At 43.8% G+C, this 27475-nt stretch overlaps 1 long non-coding RNA gene across 1 annotated transcript in view; it reads left to right on the top strand.

Annotated features, from left to right (window-relative positions):
• The first annotated feature begins 1770 nt into the window (after window positions 1-1770).
• LOC115934333 (uncharacterized) overlaps window positions 1771-27475 on the top strand; it is a 38259-nt gene continuing 12554 nt past the window's right edge. Inside the window, exons 1-2 of the long non-coding RNA XR_004070159.2 lie at window positions 1771-2017; window positions 16072-16165. This is a non-coding gene — a long non-coding RNA (uncharacterized lncRNA). The remainder of the gene's footprint in view (window positions 2018-16071; window positions 16166-27475) is intronic.

Below are 27475 nucleotides of genomic sequence, written 5' to 3'. Positions count from 1 at the left end.
GTCCAATAAATGATCACTGTGTGCCAGGTAGTTACTATCATTATTATTCCCTTTTACAGATGAGGAAACAAAGGCCCAGAGAGGTCAAATGACTTGCCCAAAGTCTCACAGCTAGGAAATGTAGAAGCTGAGATATGGATTCTGGTAATCTGCTACTAGAAGTCAAGGGTTAGAGGTCAGAACTGCATCGGTTTAAGTCCAGCCGGGAAATCTGATACACACACCTGGTAAGTGGGTTTTAAGGATGACATGCATCTTAAATAGCTCTTCATGGCTGCTCTTCAGGCAGCTGAGGCTCTGAAGAAAACTTAGCAGCTGGAATTGCAAATGTTTGTTGAATGAATTAATGACTGAACCAGGGTTATTTGGGGCCTCATCTTCCTTTCCATCTTCTTCCCTTGGCTTCTCTCTTAAAGGATTTTATCCTCCAAGACACTTCTTACCTCACTTGTCCACTCTGATAGCCAGTTCTTCCCCTCTCTGACCTCTCCCGTAATTCCCAGCCTCACTGGGACTCTGGGTTAAAGTTGTGGCTCTGCCACTCACTAGTTCTGCAACTTGGTGCAGTTTCTTTTCCTTTTTTTTTTTTTTGAGATGGAGTTTTGCTTTTGTTGCCCAGGCTAGAGTGCAATGGCGCAATCTCAGCTCACTACAACCTCCGCCTCCCAGGTACAAGCAATTTTCCTGACTCAGCCTCCCATGTAGATGGGATTACAGGTGTGTGCCACAATGCCTGGCTAATTTTTTTTTTTTTTTTTGAGACGGAGTCTCACTCTGTCATCCAGGCTGGAGTGCAATGGCACGATCTTGGCTCACTGCAACCTCTGCCTCCTGGATTCAGGTGATTCTCCTGCCGCAGCCTCCTGAGTAGCTGGGATTACAGGTGCCCGCCACCATGCCCAGCTAATTTTTGTATTTTTAGCAGAGACAGGGTTTCACCATGTTGATCAGGATGGTCTCGAACTCTTGACCTCAGGTGATCCACCTGCCTTGGCCTCCTAAAGTGCTGGGATTATAGGCATGAGCCACCATGCCCAGCCAGAGTTGGTGCAGTTTCTTAACTCCTCTGAGTCTCTACTTTCTGGACTGCTAAAAAGAAGTCGATGGCCCTATCCTCTTAGACCAGTGGATCAAATAGAATAACGCAGAGCATTGCTTGACAGCATGACTGTGCCCAGCTCATAGGAGGTATTTGCTCCCCTCCTCTTTAGCTTTCAAGCATAATAAACCTTTGGACTTTCCCTCTATCACTCCATCCATTCAAAGTTAATTTCTTGTTTCAATATATCCTGAAGGCATATGTTTCTTTGGTCTCGGCTGAGAACCAATTTTTTTTGTTTTTTTTGAGACAGAGGCTCACTCTGTCGCCCAGGCTGGAGTTTAGTGGTGCGATCTTGACTCACTGCAACCTCTGCCTCCCGGGTTCAAGCAATTCTCCTGCCTCAGCCTCCTGAGTAGCTGGGATTACAGGCGAGTGCCACCACACCCAGCTAATTTTTGTATTTTTAGTAGAGATGGGGTTTCACTATGTTGGCTAGGCTGGTCTTGAACTCCTGACCTCATGATCCACCCACCTCGGCTTCCCAAAGTGCTGGGATTACAGGCATGAGCCACCGCTCCCGGCCTGGCTGAGAACCAATTCTAAGCCACCACACAGAGTTGCAAAACCATAAAACAATTAGCAATAACTCTGCTATCAAACAGTTAATTACCAGGGAGTGTAAATATGTGCTCAAGGCTCCAACTTACAGACTAATAGGAGTTTTGAAGCTTGCCGTTTTTTGAAGGCTTATACAGAATAGTTTCCTGCAAACTCAAGTGGCTGGGAAGCCCAGCTGAAGGTTACTTCTACCCCAAGGCCATGTCAGCAGAAAGTGGCCAACAGGACTTGGGCCTGAAAAAGCTCAGACTGAATTTTAGGAGTGACATCTGAAACTGCTGGTTTCTCACAAGGAATAAAAGCTGTCTGGGAAGCTGGAGAGGCAGCTTGCTGTCTGGAGCAGGGACTTGCAAATGGGTAAGTAAATATCTGAGGAGATTAAGAGCCCAGTGTCAGCCGGCTGCGGTGGGTCACTCCTGTAATCCCAGCACTTTGGGAGGCCAAGGTAGGCAGATCACTTGAGGTCAGGAATTCAAGACTAGCCTGGCCAACCTGGTGAAACCCTGTCTCTACTAAAAACATGAAAAGATTAGCTGGGTGTGGTTGGTGGCACATGACTATACTCCCAGCTTTTTGAGAGGCTCAGGCAGGAGAATTGCTTGAACCCAGGAGGGGGATGCAATGAGCCAAGATTGTGTCACTGCACTCCAGCCTGGGCGACAGAGTGATACTCTGTCTCAAAAAAAAAAAAAAAAGAGTGAGTACAATATTGATTGGGGTGGTCTTCAGGCATGGAGCTCAGATGTTCTGTTTTTCAAACTGTGGCCCAACACATGACCACGGTAGAAGTCAACAAGTCTGAGTTCTTGGAACTGTCTTAAGATGCTGACTGGTTGGATTGCAGGGCCTTTGGTTCTTCATTTCTCTGCCAACTAAGATTTTCCAGATCAGCAGTAGGAATACTGGAAGCACCCTCTTTCCTGCTTTGACTGAGATAAGTCACCAAGGAATCTTTGGATTTCCCCAACATGAAACATTTTAATCAAACCTGAAGAGAAATTGAGATGTTTGAGAGATTAAAAGAGGACTTAAGATGTCTTGGTTCCATTCAATTTCTCTTAAGGGTCAACTCTTAATCATAAAGCAAATATGTTGGTATTTTGTAATATATTAGTCTTACGTAATTTCTCCAGACTTCCAACCTTTAAGAAGAAGGATTGAATATAAATTAAATGGTTTCTATTTACTCTAACTCAATAATACAGAGTTTGACTAGAAAGTAATCAAAGTGACTTTTAGAATAAACCCTCCAGGCTGGGCGTGGTGGCTCACGCCTGTAATCCCAGCACTTTGGGAGGCTGAGGCAGGCAGATCACCTGAGGTCAGGAGTTTGAGACCAGCCTGGCCAACATGGTGAGACCCAGTCTCTACTAAAAATACAAAAATTAGCCAGGTGTGGTGGCACTTGCCTGTAATCCCAGCTACTCAGGAGGCTGAGGCAGGGGAATCGCTTGAACCCAGGAGGCGGAGGTTGCAGTGAGCCGAGATGGTGCCACACTCCAACCTGGGTGACAGAGCGAGACTCCATCTCCAAAAAAAAAAAAAAAGAATAAACACTTCAAAACTGTCATAACAGAGCAAGTAATGGCTTTGGAGTGGATACCTTCAGAGCATATGTACCAATCTGGAAAGTTGTTATAGCTCAAAACACATTCTGCAGCCCCCTCCATCAAGATTGCCTTCAAGGCTAATTTACAACACACAAGTGAAAATCTACTTTTGAGTCCACATAGAGTTATGTGGCTTGTCTACTCTATATTAATCCCCAGATTTGGCCACAGATGGTTTGTGTCTATTTCTAAAAATCAAATCTACCTCCAAAGGACGAAGATTTATCATTCCCCCAAAGACATACAGAAATTTAAAAATGCAATGCAGGCTCTGAAGGTAATTCTCAAGCTCCGTTGCTAAAGTGTGAATAATAGAAGCATTGTTTGAAAGTCAAGGTTTCCCAGGTGGTGACTTTGAAGACTACATACCTCATTTGTATGCACTGGGTCACAAAATGCCAGACCTAGAAGAGGCCTTGAAGACAGGAGCAGGGACAAGGGGGACAGGATCCTTAGACTTTGTGTCCCAGGTCCCTCACTCTCCTCATCCTCATCCCAGTCTTGCATCAACATTTTCTAGCACACATTTAAGCTGCCTCCCTCCAACCCATCCCATTCATGGCTTTGTTAAGAGCATCAATCATGTTATTTTACATCACATCTCATGAATGTGGTTCTAAACAATGATAATAGGAGTTGAAAGAGAAAACCAGCTTGAGGCCGGGCACGGTGGCTCACACCTGTAATCCCAGCACTTTGGGAGGCCGAGGCAGGCGGATCACGAGGTCTGGAGATCGAGACCATCCTGGCTAACATGGTGAAACCCCGTCTCTAGTAAAAATACAAAACATTAGCCGAGCAAGGTGGCAGGCGCCTGTAGTCCCAGCTACTCGGGAGGCTAAGGCAGGAGAATGGCGTGAACCCCAGGGGGCGGAGCCTGCAGTGAGCAGAGATCGTGCCACTGCACTTCAACCTGGGTGACAGCGAGACTCCGTCTCAAAAAAAAAAAAAAAAAGAAAACCAGCTTGAGGCTTATGTTGGACTTAGTGCCTTCCACAGCCTAGTAAGATGCTCAGTAATGTTGATAAAATGAACTGGACTTGAGATGTGATACTAGGAAATATATTTTAGCTATGGAATATATCATCACTGTTATCAGTGCCAGTGTTCACCACTGCATTGCAGACTGTGGTGGGAATTACAAATGCCATGCTATTAAACCACCTCAGATAGATGTCTGTTGAATTTTTTTAAAGCTTCAACTATTTCTGGTATTGATTTTCCCGAATAAGGGGCTATTATCAAGAACTGTAAAGTACTCTGTTCAGTAGATAACCATTAAAATCCAATCCCTGCCAAGTCACAGAGAGAAGAGATGGGAAAATGTGCTTTGTCAGAGGCTGGCGGAAGTCAGCTGCAGGAAGAATTTGGGGGCAAACCTTAGGAAGAGCTCAAGTTATCAAAAGCAAAATCGCCAGCCTCATGCAACAGTGAATTGGCCATCCTAGAAGTATTCCAATAGAGGTCAGAGGACCCCTTTTTGGGAGACGGTGTCTATAGAGGGGCTTCTACAATAAGCTACAGAGCTCCTTGGTCCCCCTCAGAGGTTGAGTTTTTAGGATTCTTTAACACGGATTGCAAGATAAGAATCTATATAATACAGACATCAACAGATTCCTTGACTAAATCATTATCCTCTTTTATTCTGTTTTGATAGAACAATTTTTCTTTAGCTTCTTTCTTTCCTTCCTTCCTTCTTTTTTTTTTTTTTTTGAGACAGGGTCTTGCTCTGATGTCCAGGCTGGAGTGCAGTGGCACAATCTTGGTTCACTGCAACCTCTGCCTCCCAGGTTCAAGCAATTCTCATGCCTCAGCCCCCCAAGTAGCTAAACTGCAGACACATGCCACCACACCCAGCTAATTTTTGAATATTTTGTAGAGATGGGGTTTCACCAATTGGCCAGGCTGGTCTCGAACTCCTGACCTCAGGTGATCTGCCTGCCTTGGCCTCCCAGAGTGTTGGGATTACAGGCATGAGCCACTGCACCCGGTAGCTTTTTTTTCAATCAAAACTCTAATCCCGTTCACTAAAAGGAATCTTTCTGATTAGCCAAGTGAGGTATTGACTTCATACCCACTTCCCAAGTCAATCAGAACGGTCTTTGCCTTTTCATCAGGATTTCTAAACAGCAATAGACATTCATAGGGAAGGAAATGAGCATCTTGTTAAATCTTCACAAATACTCTGATAAGCAAAAATTCAGGTCCATGTTATGCAAACAAGGAAACTGTGGGTGAGGGAGCTCTCAAGATCTTACAGCTAGCAAAAGCTAGAGTGGGCACTCCTGCGCAGGTCAGCATGGTTCCAGAACACATGCTCTTTCCGTTATACCAGGATGTCCCGTGTCCACATGTGTGTATAAACACTGCACTGAGTCACCCAATCCACGTATTGTTATTTCAGTTTTTATCGATGCATCGACACTCTTCACAATACGATTCTTTTTTCTTTTTTATTTTTTGAGACAGAATTTTGCCCCTGTTGCCCAGGCTGGAGTGCAATGGTGTAATCTCAGCTCACTGCAACCTCCTCTTCTCAGGTTCGATTGATTCTCCTGCCTCAGCCTCCCGAGTAGCTGGTACAGGCATGCGCCACCATGCCCAGTTCATTTTTGTATTTTTAGTAGAGACTGGGGTTTCACCTTGTTGATCAGGCTGGTCTGAAACTGCTGACCTCATGTGATCCACCCATCTCAGTCTCCCAAAGTGGTGGGATTACAGGCATGAGCCACTGAGTTGGGCACACGATACGATTCTATGTTAGCCATGAAAGGTCATCTAGTGGTAGCATTGTCCCGAGCACGGCCCTGGGAGCTTACTGTAACAAACTCGTGGTTCCCTAGCAGTAGGTACTGTTGTCATCTCCATTTCTGAGATTAAAAACTGAGGCTGGGCCAGGCGCGGTGGCTCACGCCTGTAATCCTAGCACTTTGGGAGGCCAAGGCAGGTGGATTGACTGAGCTCAGGGGTTTGGGCAACACAGCCTGGGCAACACAGTGAAACCCCATCTCTACTAAAATACGAAAAATTTGCCAGGCGTGCCAGCATGTGCCTGTAATCCCAGCTGCTTGGGAGGCTGAGACAGGAGAATTGCTTGAACCTGGGAGGCGGAGGTTGCTGTGAGCCAAGATCTTGCCACTGCACTCCAGCCTGGGTGACAGAGCGAGATTCCATCTAAAAAAACAAAAACAACAACAACAAAAAAACCTGAGGCTTAGGGAGTTTAGGTGACTTGTACAAGTCACATGGCTAGTAAGTAGTAAAAAGAGGGTTTGAGCCAGGTGCAATGGCTCACACCTGTAATCCCAACACTTTGGGAGGCCAAGGCGGGAGACTGCTTGAACCCAGGCTGTGTTAGTGCCACTGCACTCCAGGCTGGGTGACAGGACAAGAGCCTGTCTCAAACAAAACAAAACAAAAAGAGGGTTTGAACCCAGACTTTCTGTCAGTCAGTATCCTTATCCGCCTTAACCACTAAACTATACTGCCTCTACCCTACTTGAGGAGGAAGAGTCATTTTACATTTTAACAAAGCATCCGCAGATAGTGTCATATTCATAGCAGGAAATTAATAAATATGGTATTAATTGGTAACGGGGGGGAGACAATCAAGGAAGGGAGGAAATAACAAATTACTAGGTGGGCAGGTAGTCAGAATGGTCTGGTGGATTGTCAGAGATCAAAGATGTTTGGCCGGGCATGGTAGCTCACACCTGTAATCCCAGCACTCTGGGAGGCTGAGGCAGGCAGATCACCTGAGGTCAGGAGTTCAAGACCAGCCTGGCCAACATAGTGAAACCCTGTCCTACTAAAAATATAAAAATTAACCGGGCGTGGTGGCACACACCTGTAATCCCAGCTACTGGGGAGGCTGAGGTAAGAGAATTGCTTGAACCTGGGAGGCCAAGGTTGCAGTGAGCCGACATCATGCCCTTGTACTCCAGCCTGGTGATAAGAGCCAAACGCCGTTTCAGAACAAACAAACAAACAAAAAACCAACTGCAGGGTCAAAACCCTTTGAGAAAAAGCTGTGATTATCCAAATGTAGTGTTGCCTTCTTGTTCCAGAAAACTGAACTGAGGGGCTGGAAAGAGGGAAGAGCTCCTGGGCACCCTTTCAGATCTGCAAAACTGGCCCTGCCTGTTTGATCTAATGCTTTTGAAGGGTTAAATCAGCTCCTTTGGCTCTCCAAGCATTCATTCAACAACAATAAAAAAATTTTTTTGAGATGAGGTCTTGCTCTGTTGTTCAGGCTGGAGTTTAGTGGCGTCGTCACAGCTCACCGCAGCCTCAACCTACTGGGCTCAAGTGATCCTCCCACCTCAGCCTCCCAAAGTGCTGGAATTACAGGCATGCACCACCACGTCCAGACATTCAACAAATATTTACTGAGAGATAACTCCATGCCAGGCACTGGGAACAAGCAAAGGCCCAAATACAGCCCCTGCCTCATGGAGCTTACATCAGAGGAGTCATGAGTAGAATATGATACTTCGGGTGAGGCTAATTGCTATGAAGGTAAACAAAACCATAGCGAGAGTAACAGGAGAGGAGTGCATTTTAAATAGAGTACTCAGGCCAGGTGCTGTGGCTCATGCCTGTAATCCTAGTACTTTGGGAGGTCAAGGCAGAGAGATCACTTGAGGTCACGAGACCAGCCTGGGCAACATGGCGAAATCATGCTGGCACGTGCCTGTTGTTCCAGCTACTAAAGAGGCTGAGGCAAGACAATCGCTTGAGGCCAGGAACAGTGGCTCACGCTTGTAATCCCAGCACTTTCGGAGGCCAAGGCAGGCAAATCACGAGATCAGAAGTTTGAGACCAGCCTGGCCAACATGGTGAAACCCCGTCTCTACTAAAAATACAAAAATTAGCTGGGTGTGATGGCGCATGCCTGTAATCCCAGCTATTCAGGAGACTGAGGCAGGAGAATCACTTGAACCCAGGAGGTGGAGGATGCAGTGAGCCGAGATCGCGCCACTGCACCACTGCACTCCAGCCCAGGTGACAGAGTGAGACTCCATCTCAAAAAAAAAAAAACAAAAAAGAGAGAGAAACACGTCATTAGGCAATTTCGTCATTGTGTGATCATCCTAGAGTGTACTTTCACAAACATAGATGGCGTAGCCTGCTACACACCTAGGATAAATGGTACAGCTACAAACCTGTACAGCATGTGACTGTACTGAATACTGTAGGCAACTGTAACACAATAAGAAGTATTTATGAATCTAAACATAGGCAATTGTAACACAATGGGAAGTATTTGTGTATCTAAACATAGAAAAGGTACCATGAAAATACAGTATTATAATCTTATGGCACCACAATCATATATGCAATCCATTGTTGACCAAGATGTTGTTATGTAGCACATGACTGTATATATTTCACTTGCTTGGAAAATTGTAATATATATATTTTTTCACATAACTTAAAACATATATATTTTATATATACTTTTATTTGAAAAATATGTGTCTATTTCACTTACTTGAAAAGACATCAAATGAAGCAATTAAGAACTTAAGGCCAAGTGTGGTGGCTCATGCCTGTAATCCCAGCACTTGGGAGGCCGAGGCAGGTGGATCACCTGAGGTCAGAAATTCAAGACCAGCCTAGCCAACATAGTGAAATCCTGTTACTACTAAAAATACAAAAATTAGCCTGGCATGGTGGTGCACACATGTAGTCTCAGCTACTTGGGAGGCTGAGGCAGGAGAATTGCTTGAACCCAGAAGGTGGAGGTTGCAGTAAGCCACGATCATGCCACTGCACTCCAGCCTGGGTGACAGAGCGAGACTCAGTCTCAAAAAACACATTAAAAAAAGAAAAGAATTTAGGCTGGGCGCAGTGGCTCACACCTGTAATCCCAGCACTTTGGGAGGCCAAGGCGGGTGGATCACGAGGTCAGGCGATCAAGACCATCCTGGCTAACGCTGTGAAACCCCGTCTCTACTAAAAATACAAAAAAAATCTAGCTGGGCATGGTGGCGGGTGCCTGTAGTCCTGGCTACTCGGGAGGCTGAGGGAGGAGAATGGAGTGAGTGAACCCAGGAGGTGGAGCTTGCAGTGAGCTGAGATCGCGCCACTGCACTCCAGCCTGGGTGACAGAGCGAGACTCCGTCTCAGTAAATAAATAAATAAATAAATAAATAAATAAATAAATAAATAAATAAAATTTAAAAATAAAATAAATTTAAAAATAAAATTAAAAAATAAAAGAATTTAACAACTGGGTTCTTGAGTCAGGCATCCAACTTTTGGCCTGAATCCTTTCTACTCTCTCTCTGTGTGGCTTGGGTAGAAACATATTCCTTTATTTTTATTTTATCTTTTTTTTTTTACCTGCCACCTATTCTTTGCAGAAACATATTTCTTTAACACTCCATTTTTGAGTTTGTAAAATAGAACTAACAAGAGTGCTGGTCGGGTGCAGTGGCTTATGCCTGTAATCCTAGCACTTTGGGAGGCCGAGGCGGGAGGATCACTTGAGGTCAACAGCTCGAGACCAGCCTGGCCAACATGGCAAAACCCTGTCTCTACTAAAAATACAAAAATTAGCCGGGTGTGGTGGCAGGCATCTGTAATCCCAGCTACTCAGGAGGCTGAGGCAGAAGAATCACTTGAATATGGGAGGTGGAGGCTGCAGTGAGCTGAAATCATGCCACTGTACTCTAGCCTGGGTGACAGAGCCAGACTCTGTCTTAAAAAAAAAAAAAAGTGCCTATGGAATGAGGTTATAAGGTTGCTTGAGCATGCACAGAATAGCTGCTCAATAAATGGTAGCTACTACATTATTATCACTATTATTAATATTAAATACCTACTCTCTGTCCAACATTTTGCATGTATTACCTCTATTCATTACCAAGAACCATAGAAGGTGAATATTATTATCCTCAAATACAGATGGAAAAAAATCCCTCAGCTGGAAAGGTTGAGGAACTTGCCCAAGGGGAAGGGACAGCTCTCAGGAAAATCTTTCAATGGTCCTAGGTTCCCATGACCACACCCACCGTGACTTTGCCTTCTCCAGTGAGCATATGTAACAACCCGTGACTTCCATGGTCTTTTCTTGCCCGCACACTCGCTGCATTAAGACTCTCTCTTTGTTTAGAAATCACTCTCCTTGATTTGCACTCCGTATCAGGGTTCTTTCTCTGTTTAGAAATCACTCTGCTTTGATTAGTTTGTTTCTATTAAAGAACTGGAAAACCGTTGTCCTTGATGTCTGAATGGCATAAGAGTTGTGACTGCATGGCCCCACGGCATCACAATTTCTGCCCCATGATCATAATAAAAGGAGTTGGGACCTCTGCCCTGTCAGAGCAGTAACCCATTGGGTCTTGGCAGGAGGGCCGGGCCCCACTGTGTCCTCATCCCAGACATTGAGAGTAATGGAGGTGGAAGGTGCCTCAATAGGAAGGATGAAAGCAGCAGAACTGCTATTTGGGTACGAGAATGAATAAAAAACAAGGGAAACCCCTTTTTTTTGTTTTTTGAGACAGCACCTTGCTCTGCCGCCTAGGCTGGAGTGCAGTGGCGTGATCTTGGCTTACTGCAGCCTCCACCTCCTGGGTTCAAGTGATTCTCCTGGCTGCACCTCTGGAGTAGCTTGGATTACAGGCGCAGCCACCACTTCTGGCTAATTTTTGTATTTTTAGTAGAGACAACGTTTCACCATGTTGGCCAGGCTGGTGTTGAACTCCTGACCTCCGCCCGCCTCAGCCTCCCAAAGTGTTGGGATTACAGGGGTGAGCCACCACGCCCGGCGGGAATCCCTTTCTCTATCCTTTGGGGCCATCTCCTTGAAATGAAAGGAATTAAAGAAGGGTGTGGCCCCAAGGGGAGAGAACCCCGGTTTGACAGAGCCTGGAGTGTCAAGGCTCTACCAGTATGACACATGGAGTCAGGACACCAGGTCCGGGTTCTTGGGCCTCTTAGCACCACACTTCACTGCCACTTAATCTTGAAATTCTGGAATAGTCTCCTGCAAAAGATGAGCCACGTTCAAACAACAATTTGAACCCAACCCGAGCTCTTGTATACTCTTAACTACTACGAGATCAATAACTTTCGCAATCCTCTCATTCTAAACATGAAACAATTTGCTTACTGGACAAAGAGCCATTCATCTGTTCCTTCATTCACTCAGTAAATATGCATAAGATCGTATGATGTGCCAGGCACAGTTCTCAGTGTGTGAACTATAGCAGTGGACACCACAGACAGAAATCCCTGCCCCATAGGGACCATGTGCTGTCAGGACTAGACCAACAATAATAAATACACAAATAAGTAAGTTATATTGGATACTGGAGATAATAAGAGATAAGAATTGAAAAGAAGAGAGAGAGAAAATAGGTGGAGTGAAGCCAGGCATGGCAGCATCCCAGCTACTACTAGAAAGGCTGAGGTGGGAGAATTGCTGGAGGCCAGGAGTTCAAGACAAGCCTGGGCAAGTAGCAAGATCCCATCTCTATTTTTTTTTTTTTTTTGGAAGAAGAGTCTTGCTCTATAGCCCAGGCTGTTGTAAAGTGGTGTGATCTTGGCTCACTGCAACCTCCGCCTCCTGGGTTCAAGTGATTCTCCTGCCTCAGCCTCCTGAGTAGCTGGGATTACAGGTGTGCACCACCGCGCCCAGCTAATTTTTGTATTTTTAGTAGAGATGGGGTTTCAGCATGTTGGCCAGGCTGGTCTTGAACTCCTAACCTCAGGTGATCCACCCACCTCGGCCTCCCAAAGTGCTAGGATTATAGGCGTGAGCCACCACGCCCGGTCACCTGTCTCTATTTTTTAGAATATGGGGGATGAAAGGAATTGAGGATACAGGTAGGGAGTGGTAGCTGATGTTTTCAGGAGGGAAGTTGGGATTGGCCACTTGGAGAGGGAATATTTAGATCTGGAGACTGTAAGGGAGTTAGCGTGTGCACACCAGGCAAAAGAACTCAAGTAGGCTTACAAAAAATGGGCATGTGACTCACGTTTTGTAAGTCTGATCCTACTTTTCCACCATGTTACATAATAACTGAAGATATATATTCCCAAAGAGGGAGAAATGATTCAAAGAGTAATAAAATAGAAATCATCATTGATGCAGGGAATATGGGAACATATGTTTTAAAGCTAAGTGACAGCATTTAACTAAAATCTAAACCACCATTCTTAATCAGTCCCTCCTGGAAATGCCTTGCTAAAGAGATTTGCACACAGTAGCAGCTGAGGAGGCATTCAAAGCTAAATGCTCTTCTTGCAGGAAGAACTTGGGGCTTGCTTTTCTTTTGCAAAAGGAACTTTTCAGAAGTGTCTTGCAGCTGCCTCCCTCTGCCAAACACTGAAAAGGACACAACCTCTCACCCGTGGTTCCCCTGGCTGAGTCTAAACCGTGGGCATACAGTCAGGCAAATCCAAACTGAGGAACACTGTGAAAAACAATTGGCCTGAACTCTTCAAAAATGTTAATGTCATAAAAGATGTAGATAGACAGATAGATAGATAGATAGATAGATAGATAGGCTGGGAGAGCTGTTCAAGAATAAAGGAAGCTAAAATGACATAACAACAAAATACAAGGCCTGATCCTTCATTGGATATGCTGAATTAATGTTTTTCTTGAAAAACCTAAACAACTATAAAAGACATCATTGGGACAACTGGAGAAAAGTGATTATGGGGCCGGGCACAGTGGCTCACGCCTGTAATCCCAGCACTTTGGGAGGCCGAGGCGGGTGGATCACGAGGTCAGGAGATCGAGACCATCCTGGCTAACACGGTGAAACCTTGTCTCTACTAAAAATACAAAAAATTAGCCGGGCATGGTGGCGAGCGCCTGTAGTCCCAGTTACTCGGGAGGCTGAGGCAGGAGAATGGCATGAACCCGGGAGGCGGAGCTTGCAGTGAGCCGAGATCGCGCCACTGCACTCCAGCCTGGGTGACAGAGTGAGACTCCGTCTCAAAAAAAAAAAAAAAGAAAGAAAGAAAAGAAAAGTGATTATGGATTATATGTTATTTTTATTTATTTATTTATTTATTGAGACAGAGTCTCGCTCTGCGCTCTGTCTCCAGGCTGGAGTGCAGAGGCATGATCTCAGCTCACTGCAGTCACCACCTCTCAGGTTTAAGCCATCTCAAGTCCCAGCCTCCCAAGTAGTTGGAATTACAGGAGCTCGCCACCATGCCCGGCTAAATTTTATTTTTTTAGTAGAGACATTTCGCCATGTTGGCCAGGCTGACTTGAACTCCTGGCCTCAAGGGATCCGCCCACCTTGGCTTCCCAAAGTGCCACTATATGTTAAATAATAGCATCTAATGATTACTAAATTTACTGAGTAACAATTTTATTATGTTTCTGAGGGAGAATGCCTCTGTTGTTAGGAGATGCGTGCTGAAGTGTTTAGGGAGATAGTCTTATGATTTCTGCAAGTAACTCTCAAAAGGTTCAGCAAAACCAAACAAACATAAATAAACAAGAGTGTATACATATACAGAGAGAGAGAGAAGAAATGTGGCAAAAATGTTAACAGTTGGTAAATTTAGGAGAAGAGTATATAGAGGCATTCATTGTCCTATTCTTGCAATTTATTTGAAGATGTAAACTTCTCATTTAAATTTTTTGAGACAGGATCTCTCTCTGTCGTCTATGGCTGAAGTGCAGCGGCACTATCATAACTCACTGCAGCCTCAAACTCCTGGGCTCAAGCCATCCTCCTGCCTCAGCCTCCTGAGTAGCTGGGACCAAAGGCTTATGCCATTTTTCTTTTAAAGTTGGGGAGAAAGAATCCTTCAACCAGTCTTCACTCTGTCTAGACATCCTTGCAGTGGTTTTTCTCACTGTATGACTTTATTGCTGCCTTATATCCATTTATTTTTCCTTTTTGAGATGGAGTTTCGCTGTGTCACCCAGGCTGGAGTGCAATGGCATAATCTCGGCTCACTACAACTTCTGCCTCCCAGGTTCTAGTGATTCTCCCACCTCAGCCTCCTGAGTAGCTGGGATCACAGGTACACACCACCATTCTTGGGTAATTTTTGTATTTTTTTATTAGAGATGGGGTTTCACCATGTTGGCCAGGCTGGTCGTGAACTCCTGACCTCAAGTGAACCACTTGTCTCGGCCTTCCAAAGTGCTGGGATTACAGGTGTGAGTCACTGCACCTGGACTGCTTTATATCCTTTAAAAACAGCAGCTTCTTTCCAGACACTTTAATTTTATTTATTCTATTTTGTTTTATTTTATTTTATTTGGTATTGCCAGACATTTTTAGTAGGGAACATGTGATTAAAAAAAAATATAGCCACCTTGCCATTTAAAAGTAAAAATACCTACTGTAAAAAAGACACAGCTACAGGACAGGCACAGTGGCTCACGCCTGTAATCCCAGCACTTTCGGAGGCTGAGGCGGGTGGATCACTTGAAGTCAGGAGTTCAAGACCAGCCTGGCCAACATGGCGAAACCAAGTCTCTACTAAAAATACAAAATTAGCTGGGCATGGTGGCACATGCCTGTAATCCCAGCTACTCGGGAGGCTGAGGCAGGAGAATCGCTTGAACCCGGGAGGTGGAGGCTGCAGTGAGCCAAGATCATGCCGCTTCATCCAGCCTGGGCAACAGACTGAGACTCTGCCAAAAAAAAAAAAGATACAACTACAGAGGCAAAAATCAGGACAGGGGCTGCCAAGGATTGGGATGGGGGAAGAGATTGACTACAAAGGGGCATGAGGGAACTTTAGGGGGAATGATGAAATATTATCTATGTAGTATCTATCGTAATTGTGGTGATAGTGGTACAGCTTACATTTGTTAAAACTTTAGATGTGTGTACCTAATAAATGCAAATTTTACTGTGGCAAGTTATATCTCAGTAAACCTGACTTAAACACACACACACACACACACACACACAATAACAACAACAACAACAACAACTGTTTTTCAACAAGTTGAGATGAGTCTGTATTAGAAACTTGTTCTAGGCCGGGTACAGTGGCTCACACTCGTAATCCCAGAACTTTGGGAGATGGAGGTGGGAGCATCGCTTGAGGCTAGGAGTTGGAGACCAGCCTGGGAAACATAGCGAGACCCCGTCTCTAAAAAAATTAAGAAATTAGCCAGGCATGGTTCTAGCTGCTCAGGAGGCTGGGATCGCTTGAACCCAAGGAGTCTAAGGCTTCAGTGAGCTGTGATTGTGCCACTGCACTCCAGCCTGGGTAACAGAGTGAGATTCCGTTGCTTAAGGAAAAAACAGAAACAAAAACAAACAAAAAAACATGTTCTAAACGAAGTCTTAGAATTGGTACTCTCCTTAAAAGGCAGAGGAGAGAAGATAGAAGTTTCTAACAGCAAAAGCATTTTCTGAATGTTTGAAAAATGCACACAGCATAAGCTGTTCATTGTCTGGGGTTGTTTGGAAGTCTAAATTAATAGATTAAATCTCAACTCTCTGCAGCAGGCAGGAGGCACTTTCAGGTCCCTATCGTAACTTCAACTGGACTCCATTGGTCAGGTTAAGACCCTTTAGGGATCTGCTGTATGGAAGAAAAGGAACAGTTTTATTTACCAAATCAATATGTTGGTGTGCAAATGAGGGCCACTGGGGTGGTGAAAAACAGATTACTCTCAGAAAGATCAAAAATTTCATCTGCAACATCTTTTGGACCATTAGGCATTGCACACTTATAGAACAGGCTGGATTCAAGTCCACCCCTCCTCCCCCAGGGCTAGGCATGTAGAATACTCAAGCCAGTAACTTATGGTCAATGCCTTTGTTCAAAGCCGGAACATTTGGTTCTGCATTGCAGGAACAGTGAAGAGAGACAGCATCTCCTTCCTCTGAAGATTCTGTTCAGAATGGATAAAGATTCAGCATCCTCCCTGGATGGGGCAGCTTAGCAGGTGAGTTCCTGACATGTCTGAGTAGACATGGGACTCCTCCATCCTCCAGTCCTCTACAGAAACTGCACACCAACTTCACTGGTCAGCGAGGCAGGCACCACACCCCACCCCTTTGCATCCAGGTGACAAACAGCCAGCACTTCTTCTAGGTGGGTTGAAGTGTTTCCAATAGTGTGGAAGGTGAACAGCACCAAGGATTAGTGTCTAGGCTCCGGACTCAGTGTCTGGATTTGATTCCACCATCTTGGGCCCTTAAGCAAGCCAGTATCCCTACATTTGCGTGCATTTTGCCATCTGTAAAATGGCAATGATAATACTAACAGCAAATGCTTGCATGTATCTTCTTCCTATCAGACACGGTTCTGAGCACTTTCCACATACCAGCCAGAGAATCCTCACACAGCAGTAGTTGAAGTCAGTAGCATTATTCTCCTCCTCCTCCCCTCCTCTCAGTGAGGAATAAATACATTCATACCATGAAGGGCTTGGAAATAGTTCAGGGCCCAAAACACTCAATAAGTTTAAGCTATTATTACTTGAGATGGTTTCAAAGGTCACATGGATAAGCATTTTTAGGTCCAGAGATGTGCATTTATAAAAATAAATGCAGCCCACGCATGGTGGCTCATGCCTATAATCCCAGCATTTTGGGAGGCTGAGGTGGGCAGATCACCTGAGGTCAGTCAAGAGTTCAAGACCAGCCTGGCCAATGCAGCAAAACCCCATCTCTGCTAAAAATACAAAAAATTAGCCAGGTGTGGTGGGCACACCTGTAATTCCAGCTACTTGGGAGGCTGAGGCATGAGAATCGCTTGAACCTGGGAGACCAAGGTTGCAGTGAGCCGAGATCGTGCAACTGTGTTCCAGCCTGGGCGACAGAGCAAAACTCTGTCTCAAAAAAGAAAAATTAAAATAAAATAAAGAGAGTCAGCAAAAATTACAAAGGTGGAATGCAAATGCCCAAACATGGAAAATACTGCTCTAGACCCAGAACAGCCAAAATAGTGTCTGCTTTTATTTACGTATTTATTATTTATTTATTTATTTTAGAGACAAGGTCTCTCTCTGTTACCCAGGCTGGAGTGCAGTGGTGCCAATGATAGTTCACTGCAGCCTCAATTCCTGGGCTCAAGTGATCCTCCCACCTCGGCCTCCCAAAATACTGGAATTACAAGTGTGAGCAGCCACCCTGCCCAGCCAGTGCCTGCTTTTAGTGGCCGTCTTCACTCCTCTCCTCCCTTACAAATGTCCACCTCTCTGTGGTCCAGCAGGCAAGAAAGAAGTCAACTGAGTTTCTTCTAGAGAAATTACAGAAAGAAAAAGAAAGAAAGAAAGAGGAAGGAAGGAAGGAAAGAAAGAAAGAAGAAAGAAAGAAAGAAAGAAAAAAGAGAGGCAGGGTGTGGTGGCTCACACCTGTAATCCCAGCACTTTGGGAGGCCGAGGTGGTTGGCTGGGTGGATCACTTGAGGCCAGGAGTTAGAGAGACCAGCCTGGCCAGTATGGTGAAACCCTGTCTCTACAAAAAATACAAAAATTAGCACAGCATGGTGGCACACGCCAGCTACTCGGGAGGCTGAGGCAGGAGAATCATTTCAACCTGGGAAGTGGAGGTTGCAGTGAGCTGAGATCACACCATGGCACTTCAACCTGGACAACAGAGCAAGATACTGTCTCAAATAAATAAATAATAAATTAATAAGAGGAAGGAAGGAAGGAAAGAAGGAAAGAAAAAGGAGAGAAGAAAGAAAGAAAGAAAGAAAGAAAGAAAGAAAGAAAGAAAGAAAGAAAGAAAGAAAGAAAAAGAAAGAAGAAAGAAAGAAAGGGAAAGAAAGAAAAGTTGACTGAGATATGGCCCATTCCCTCCCTGGGACCAGCCTCTTCTTTCCAGCTCAAGGGTCAAGACAGTGTCCCCAGGAAGAAGCAAAGGCTGTGTTTTCCACACTCTTATCTAGAGGTGAGCTGGCAGAAGCTCCTCCCAGACTGCATCTATCAGACAGGCAGACAATAACTGCTTGGGTGAGGAACAAAGGGAGGAGACACCAACTGTCCCCACTAATGACAGAAGATGTGGCAGCCTGAAGCCCTAATATTGGCTGTGGCCCTTTAAGATCCCTCCCCACTTAACTGTAACACCCCCCTTCTCCAGGAAATTGGCAAGGACCCTTGGCGCTGTTGGCCAGGGCTCTTGGAGACAGCCGGGACGGGGTTGGCAGGACTGCCTACACTGCTTTGAAAATATTTAACAATAGGTAACTTTGGCATTTTGAGAAGGTCTTGGATCACAGGAGTTGTGGAGGCCCTGGGAGATGTAGAAAAGACATGGTGAAAGATTTTGTTTTGCCCGGAAGGAAAACATGTGGATGTCTCAGTCATCTCAGACTTCTATTTGGCTGATGGGGAAGTCAGGGAGAGCTTGAGTGTTCACAGAATGCCACCTCTACCTTGTAGCTGCCACGCGGAATCATTCAATCTCTCATCTGACATCACCTTCACAGATTCAGTTTCATTCACAGGGAAAACACTGACCAAAAAAAAAAAAAAAAATACAGAAGTAACTTTCCTTTAAAGGGCTCCAAACCTCCTGCTACCAAAAACTAGAATTCTTGGTCTCTCTGGTTTACTGTCCCCCCCACCCCAGCTTTGTCCCCCCCACCCCAGACATCCACATGCTTTCCTTGAGGTCAGGAGTGATCCTCCCACCTCAGCCTCCTGAGTAGCTGGGACTACAGGTGATGCCACCATGCCTGACTAATTTTTTAAAATTTTTTGTAGAGATGGGGTTTCATCATATAGCCCAGGCTGGTCTTGAACTCCTGAGCTCAAGTGACCTGCCTACCTCTGACTCCCAAAGGCTTGAGATTACAGGCGTGAGCCACCACACGTGGCCTAGTTTTATTATTTAATTTTTTTTTAAGAATAGGGATTTGCTGTGTTGCCCAACCTGGTCTCTAATTCCTGGCTTCAAGTGATTTTTCTGCCTTGGCCTTCCAAAGTGCTAGGATTATAGGCATGAGCCACCACACCTGGCCCCAGCTAAATTTGAATTTCACATACACAGGAAATGATATTTTATTTCATTTTATTTTTAATTTGTTTTATTTTGAGACAGTCTCACTCTGTCGTCCAAGCTGGAGTGCAATGGTGCAGTCTCGGCTCACTGACTGCAACCTCCGCCTCCTGGGTTCAAGCAATTCACCTGCCTCAGTCTCCGGAGTACCTGGGACTACAGGCATGCTCCACCAACCCAGGCTAATTTTTGTATTTTTTGTAGAGACAGGGTTTTACCACGTTGGCCAGGCTGGTCTTGAATTCCTGACCTCAAGTGATCCACCCACCTCAGTCTGCCAAAGTGCTGGGAGTACAGGTGTGAGCTACCGCTCCCAGCCAAGGAATGATATTTTAGTATAAATATGTACATCCATTCAAGGGAATAAAAGTCAGGTTAGCAAAGATGAGTCATAAAATAATGTTATTACAGTTTTGTGATCGCTCAGGAAACAAGTAATATAAGCATAAAACATTATGACTTTACTATACTATTATTATTTTATTTTTATTGATATTAATTGAATCTTAGTAGACTAAAATGATACAGGTATTAACCAAAGACATGAATAAACATAGAGTGTGAGATGTTAGAGACTGTAACACAGATAGGTTATGTTGCAGTGCAGCACAAGAATGAATGTCTGTGTGTAGTATATATTAATTCTTTTCCCCATATGATTTTCTAGAGCTGGAGGGATTAAAAATAGGTCTATGAGGCCGGGCGTGGTGGCTCACGCCTGTAATCCCAGCACTTTGCGAGCCCAAGGCGGGGAGATCACTTGAGGTCAGGAGTTCGAGACCAGCCTGGCCAACATGGTGAAACCCCATCTCTATTAACAATACAAAAAATTAGCAGGACATGGTGGCACCAGCCTGTAGTCCCAGCTACTCAGGAGGCTGAGGCAGGAGAATCATTTAAACCTGGGAGACGGAGGTTGCAATGAGCTAAGATTGCACCACTGCACTCCAGCCTGGGCAACAGAGCGAGACTCCATCTCAAAAAGAAAAAAAAAGAAATTTGCCTTTTCTCTCTGAACACTTTCAGAATTTTCTTTTTCAACAACAACAACAACAACAATAGCATACCAAGGATAGGAATAATTGAAGAAATGTGCAAGATGTATGCAAAGAACATTGTAAAATCTTACCGAAGGTCACCAAAGACTTGAACTTGTATTTTCTCTCAATCCTCATCACAGTGCTTCAAGGTGGATATCATTTTATCTTTCTGCACTCAGAAAGATTAAATAAATTGCTCAAGTCCACAGAGCAGCAAAGCTGCAATTTAAACCAGATTCTCACATTTGTGCTCCATATGGTAACTCCTGCTAGCCCCAAGGAACTGATATAAGTTAATGAAGTAACCAAATGTGACTTTATTACTTTATTACTTTATTATTTACTTTATAATTATTACTTTATGTCAAGATTATTCCTACACGCACATGCTGGCTCACAAATTATAGGTTTCTCCTTGGTGGTAAAAATCGCATAAGTCATATTTGTGGCAAGAATCATGTAACAGTGCAAGGAAATTTTGAGATTTTTGGAGTAGATGTTCCTCAGATTCTGAAATGCTCAGGTGAGATAAGGATGTGCCTCCAGGCCCTTGCACTTGCTGTTCCCTCTATCTGGAAAGCACTTCCCCAGATACTGGCATAACTACCTTCCTCATTCCTTCAAATCTTTGCTTAGATATTTCCATCACAAAGAGTTCTTTCCTGGCCACCCTACTTATAATTACAACCTCTCCTGGCTTTATTTTTTCTCACAGTACTTATCACTATCTAGTGTATGTATAATTTACATTTTTATTTTGTTTACTATCTCCTCCTCAGCCTCTACCCACCCCTCTGCCCCCCAGAAAAATGTTAGCTCCAGGATAGAAGCAGAATTTTGTCTTTTTGTTTTGCCATCAGCTCTAAGAACAGTGCCCTATACAGAGTTGGTACTCAGTACTTGTTGAATGAATGTATGAGCAAATGAAACCAGAGGAACACAGCATATACACCACTCAAAGGAAGCCCTGCACTAGCAAATTATGAACTTGACTCCAAGGTCATCTCAAGATGGCAGGAGAGAGGAACAGAAACAGAGAGGAACACAGAACTGACTGGCTGTGAATATAGGTTCGTTCTACTGTATCTGTTTTTGCATTTTCTATAGAGAATTCATGATTTAGATGTCCTTTTGTGACCTCCTTCTGTTATTTATATTCTGATTGCAGGATTTATCCATGTTTTCATGTGCAGCTGTAAAATTTTGTTATTACTCTAGCTGTATGGGAACCATTGCAGGAATAATATACAATTTATTTATCCATTCTACTATTTTGGACATTTGGGTTGATTCTTCTTTGGGGCTATTTTGATCCATGCTGGTGTGACCACTTTGTCAAGTTTCAGGTGCACATGAGTAAGAATTTCTCTAGAAGGACAGGCATTTCTTCTATTTTGCCAAATAATATCAAACTGTTACCTAAAGTGGTTGTGCTAATTAACACTCCCACCAGCAGTGTATGGGAGTCACCATTGCTCCACATCTTAGCCAACACTTGTTATTATCAGACTTTTTTTTGTTTTTGAGATAGAGTCTTGCTCTGTGGCTCAGGCTGGAGTGCAGTGATACAATCTTGTCTCACTGAAACCTCCACCTCCCAGGTTCAAGCAATTCTTCTTCAGCCTCCCAAGTAGTTGGGATTACAGGTATGCACCACCATCCCTGGTTAATTTTTGTATTTTTAGTAGAGATGGGGTTTCACCATGTTGGCCAGGCTGGTCTTGAACTCCTGACCTCAAGTGATCTGCCCACCTCAGCCTCCCAAAGTGCTGAGATTACAGGTGTGAGCCACTGTACCTGGCCTATCAGATTCTTTAATTTTGCCCTTCTGGTGAGAGTAAAATGGTGTCTCCCTGTGGTTTTATTTTTATTTTCCCTGATTATAAATGAGATTAACAATCTCTTTATAAGATCAATTTGTGCTTTTTACATTTATTTATTTATTTATTTAGAGACGGAGTTTCACTCTTGTTGCTCAGACTGGAGTGCAGTGGTGCGATCTTGGCTCACTGCAAACTCCGCCTCCCCGGTTCAAGCAATTCTCCTACCTCAGCCTCCCGAGTAGCTGGGATTACAGGCACCCACGGCCACGCCAGGTTAATTTTTGTATTTTTACAAAATACAAAATATATAATACATAATACAGAAGGGGTTTCACCATGTTGGCCAGGCTGGTTTCAAACTCCAGACCTCAGGTGATCTGCCCGCCTCAGCCTCCCAAAGTGCTGGGATTACAGGCGTGAGCTACCATGCCCAGCCTACTTTCTTTTTTTTAATTTAATATTATCATACACTGTTTGCACGCAGCCATCTGTATTTTCTTTATTCATATGCATTAGTAAAGGAATAAGAATGTAAGTAAATACAAAATAATTTAAATTCTAGCCGGGCATGGTAGTCTATATTAATAATACAAAAAATTAGCCAGCCGTGGTGACACATGTTTGTAATCCCAGCTACTCAAGAGGCTGAGGCAGGAGAATTGCTTGAACCCAGAAGGCAGAGGTTGCAGTGAGCTGAGATTGCGCCACTGCACACCAGCCTGGGTAACAGAGTGAGACTCCGTCTCAAAAAATAATAATAATAATTTTAATTCAACTTTGGGATAGTCACTGTTTTGCCTCCATACTTCCCTTTTGAAATCAATTCTGCTTAATCAGTCATTAAATCTAATTTAGAATCAAAGACTTGGCCAGGCATGGTGGCTCATGCCTATAATTCCAGCACTTTGAGAGGCCAAGGTGGGCGGATCGCTTGAGCCCAGGAGTTCAAGACCAGCCTGGGCAACATGGTAAAACCCCATCTCTACAAAAAATACAAAAATTAGCTGGGCATGGTGACACATGCCTGTGGTCCCAGCTACTTGAGAGGCTGAGGTAGGAGGATGGCTTGAACCCGGCAGGCAGAGGTTACAGTGAGCGAAAGTCATGCCACTGCACTCCAGCCTGGGTGACAGAGCAAGACTCTGTCTCAAAAAAAAAAAAAAGAAAGAAAGAAAGAAAAAAAGAATCACAGACTTTAAAAGTGGAAATTGTGATATTGTAATAGCTAATATTTGTTGAGTGTTTATTATGTGCTAGTTATTGTGCTTTACATACAAAGGAATGAAAAACTTGCTATTTAAAATGACAACTTCCTTCTAAGGACAGGGAGTCTCTTATCTGGAAAGTTCACTGAGCACCTTGGCTCAATTACAAAAAGTGAGTGCAGAAGGAAATTTGGTGCTCAAAGCTAGAGAAAGCCGAACCACTCTGCCTCATGAAATGAGAAGAATGTGGAGTTCTAGGGTAAACACAGAGAGCAGGAATGAGGAGGAGAGAGGAGAGGAAACACGGGAGGTGGGGGTGGGGGGTTTCAGTCAATATGGTGATGGATGGATCTCACGGTGCTGAAATGATCAAGGGATCCTTCAATTTTCAGTACAACGTCTTGCACTGTATCTGTAACACAATGCACAGAGCCCTATGAGGGTGGCTTATGTTTTGGTGATTTTTTTTTTTTTTTTTGTAAAATTATTCCACATGGGCTGGGTGCGGTGGCTCATGCCTGTAATCATAACACTTTGAGAGGCCGAGGCAGGTGGATCACCTGAGGTCAGGAGTTCGAGATTAGCCTAGCCAATATGGCAAAACCCTGTCTCTACTGAAAATACAAAAATTAGTCGGGTGTGGTGGTTCATGCCTATAATCTCAGCTACTGAACCGAGATTGCGCCACTGAACTCCAGCCTGGGTGACAGAGTGAGACTCCGTCTCAAAAAAAAAAAAAAAAAAAGAAAAAAATTCCCACATGGGGAAACACATTATGGGAGAGGACCAGCATGTTGTTTTGCGTGTTTTGTTTTTGTTTTTGTTTTTTGTTTTTTGTTTTTGAGACAGAGTTTCGCTCTTGTCTCCCAGGCTGGAGTGCAATGGTGTGATCTCAGCCCACTGCAACCTCCGCCTCCTGGGTTCAAGCGATTCTCCTGCCTCAGGCTCCAACGTTGCTGGGATTACAGGCGGGCACCACCATACCCAGCTAATTTTTTTGATGTTTTTAGTAGAAACGGGGTTTCACCATGTTGGCCAGGCTGGTCTCCAACTCCTGACATCAGGTGATCGCTGGCCTCAGCCTCCCTAAGTGCTGGGATTACAGGCGTGAGCCACCATGCCCAGCCCAGCATGTTTAAGACATAGAAGCAATACTTAAACAGAGTTAATTCACCACATGCAGAAACTCAAACCCAAGATGAGCAGAAGGTAAGCCCTACCACCTCCCCACTCACTGCATGAAGGCTGGGGTTAAAGAACATTTTATCTAAAATTAAGGGAGTAGCAAGACCCCAGCTGATCTCTAAGTAACATTTCCATTATCTGCTTTCTTTAATCTTCACAACAATCCTATTAGGTAGATATTAACATTACTCCCAAAGACAGTTAAGGATCTCAAGGCTCAAAAGGGGCAAGTAATGTCCTATACAAAAAAATGGAATCACTGATTACTGAACCTCTAATTAATTTTGCAGATGGGGAGACTCTTCCATTTTCATCACATAGAAATGCCAGATAAAATTTAAACCCTTTGTCCCAGTTTTTAAATACCTGGCCAATTCTGAAAATAAGAAAAGAATATCCCCCAGACTTCAGGGCAGGGAGCAGGAGCTAAAAAGAAATAGTCCATGAAGGTATTAGAGCTAGATAAATACTGCAGAGACTGATGATTAACAAATGCTCAGAACCTCTCAGCCTATGAGAGGTGGGGAGCTGGAACTGACCACCCCCTCGCCCCAGCATAAATCTGAGCACCAAGAAACAGCCAACAGAAGTCCTTTTATTAGCCAGAAACACAGCAAGAAAGTTGACCATCTTCCAGGGCCATAGAAAGTATGAGAATCAAGCTGGGCATGGTGGCCCATGCCTGTAATCCCAACACTTCAGGAGGCCGAAGCAGGATTGCTTAAGTCCAGTTGTTCAAGACCCGCCTGGGCAATATAGTAAGACCACATCTCTACTAAAAATTTAAAAAGTGAACCTAGCGTGGTAGTTCATGCTGGTTGTCCCAGCTACTCAGGAGACTGAGGCGGGAGGATCACTTAAGTCTGGGAGGTTGAGACTGCAGTGAGCTATGATCACACCACTGCACTCCAGCCTGGGTGATACAGTGAAACCCTGTCTCAAGAAAAAAAAAAAAAGAAAATCACTTGAAAGAAAGAAGAACATCCACCTGCATCATACACAAACCTGTGGTCTTAATCCATGCTACCAATCAGTCAAAAGAACCCATTCCGAGAAACAAACATAAATCTGGTCAGGCGGGTGGCTCCCACTTGTAACCCCAGCACTTTGGGAGGCAGAGGCAGGAAGATCGCTTGAGCCCAGAGGTTCAGGCTGCAGCGAGCCGTGACAGCACCACTGCATTCCAGCTGGGGGAAAAGAGTGAGACTCTGTCTGAAAAACAAAAAACAAAACAAAACAAAACAAAAACCCAACAAAACAAAACAAAAAAACTGGTCTGGATCGATAAGGTCTGGAACAAGCACACGCATTTCACAGAAAATCACTGCCTGCAAAGATAAACTCATGGTAAAAAAAAAAATTACTAAGTTCATGAAGTAAATAACTGCTGTAAGAGAAAATTAGTAGCCACAGAAAATGCAACAGAATTTAGAAGCAAGAACTATACATATAAAGCAATATCAAATAGACCTTAAAATCGTATATTCAAGCAGGCAATAATACACAGGAATAAAATGCATGAAAGAAAGAAACAAAAGAAAATGAAAGAATACAACACAAAACTAGGATTGGGGGGACTGTGAAATTTTTGAAAAATTCAACTGAGCTAGAAATAAAATGAGAGTCATTAAAAATAAAACTTCAACGAACACATTATACAATACACTAAAGAAGTAACTCATAAACTAAAAGGTAGATTTGAGGAAATCCCACAAAATGCAGCTCATAAAGAGGTGAAAAGTATGAAAGAAGTCAGGAAACAGTTCATACAGAAGGAACAGATTCAGCATATATTTACTAGGAGTCCTACAGGGCCGATAGAGACAAGAGGAGGGAGGTAGTATCAGGCATACATGCCAAATCATTATGCAGGAGTGAGCAGAAAGAGATATTTCAGACACAAAAGGTTAGGGAATTTTACTGCAAACAATTCCTTATTAAGAGAAATAACAAAGATGATATCTCAGCAAGTAAGAAACCAAACCTATAAGGAAGGTGTATAACGCAAAAAGCCAATGATGAGTCAGGAATTGATTAAAAAGTTGATAAATCTAAACAATATTCACTGTAAAATTATGATAACTAACAATAATGAAGAGCAACTGGGAGGATTTACTTTTATTTTGTAAGTGAAACTAAAATATTGCCCAACAATATTACGGAAGATGGAAGGAGGTTTTAGGAGTAAAAGCATACAAAGTTCCTTGTATTGTTTGAGGAAATAATAGAGATTTTCATTAGCTCTAAACCTGCAATCATGCATGCTAATAATTAACCACCAATGAAAATAAATCAAATGTTTAACTTCTAAACAAGGGAAGAGGAAAGAGTGGATGAAGAAGCAAAGAAAAAGCACGGTACACATTATTGGCAGTGGCTCACACCTGTAATCCCAACACTTTGGGAGGCCCAGGCAGGCGGATGACATGAGGCTAGGAGTTTGAGACCAGCCTGGCCAACATGGTGAAACCCTGTCTCTACTGAAAATACAAAAATTAGCCGGGCATGGTGGCACATGCCTGTAATCCCAGCTACTCGGGAAGCTGAGGCAGGAGAATTGCTTTGAACCCGAAGGGGAGGTTGCAGTGAGGCAAGATCACACCACTGCACTCCAGCCTGGGCAACAGAGTGAGACCCTGTTTCAAAAAAAAAAAAAAATACTATAAAAAAAAGCTAAATAAGTAAAAACAAGCCCAAACATACCAGGAATCATAAGAAATATGAATGACTATAGAGAAATTCTCACACATATTCCCCCCAAAAAATATGCCAAGATGTGCATTACAGCATTGTTTTTAACGGGAAAAAAATTAGAAACAGTCCAGATTTATTAGCCTTAGGGCACTAGATAAATGCATCGTGGCATATTTATAATTTGAAACTCTCTAGAGGGGTTAAAAGTGAATAAAATTTATTTATATATGAAATTTGGGGGTTTTGTTTGTTTGTTTGAGACAAGGTGTCACTCTGTGACCCAGGATGGGAATAAT

This window comes from Gorilla gorilla, chromosome 3 (genome assembly GCF_029281585.2).
Source record: "Gorilla gorilla gorilla isolate KB3781 chromosome 3, NHGRI_mGorGor1-v2.1_pri, whole genome shotgun sequence".
Classification (NCBI taxonomy): Eukaryota; Metazoa; Chordata; class Mammalia; order Primates; family Hominidae; genus Gorilla; species Gorilla gorilla.
This window is presented reverse-complemented; position numbering and strand designations above follow the sequence as displayed.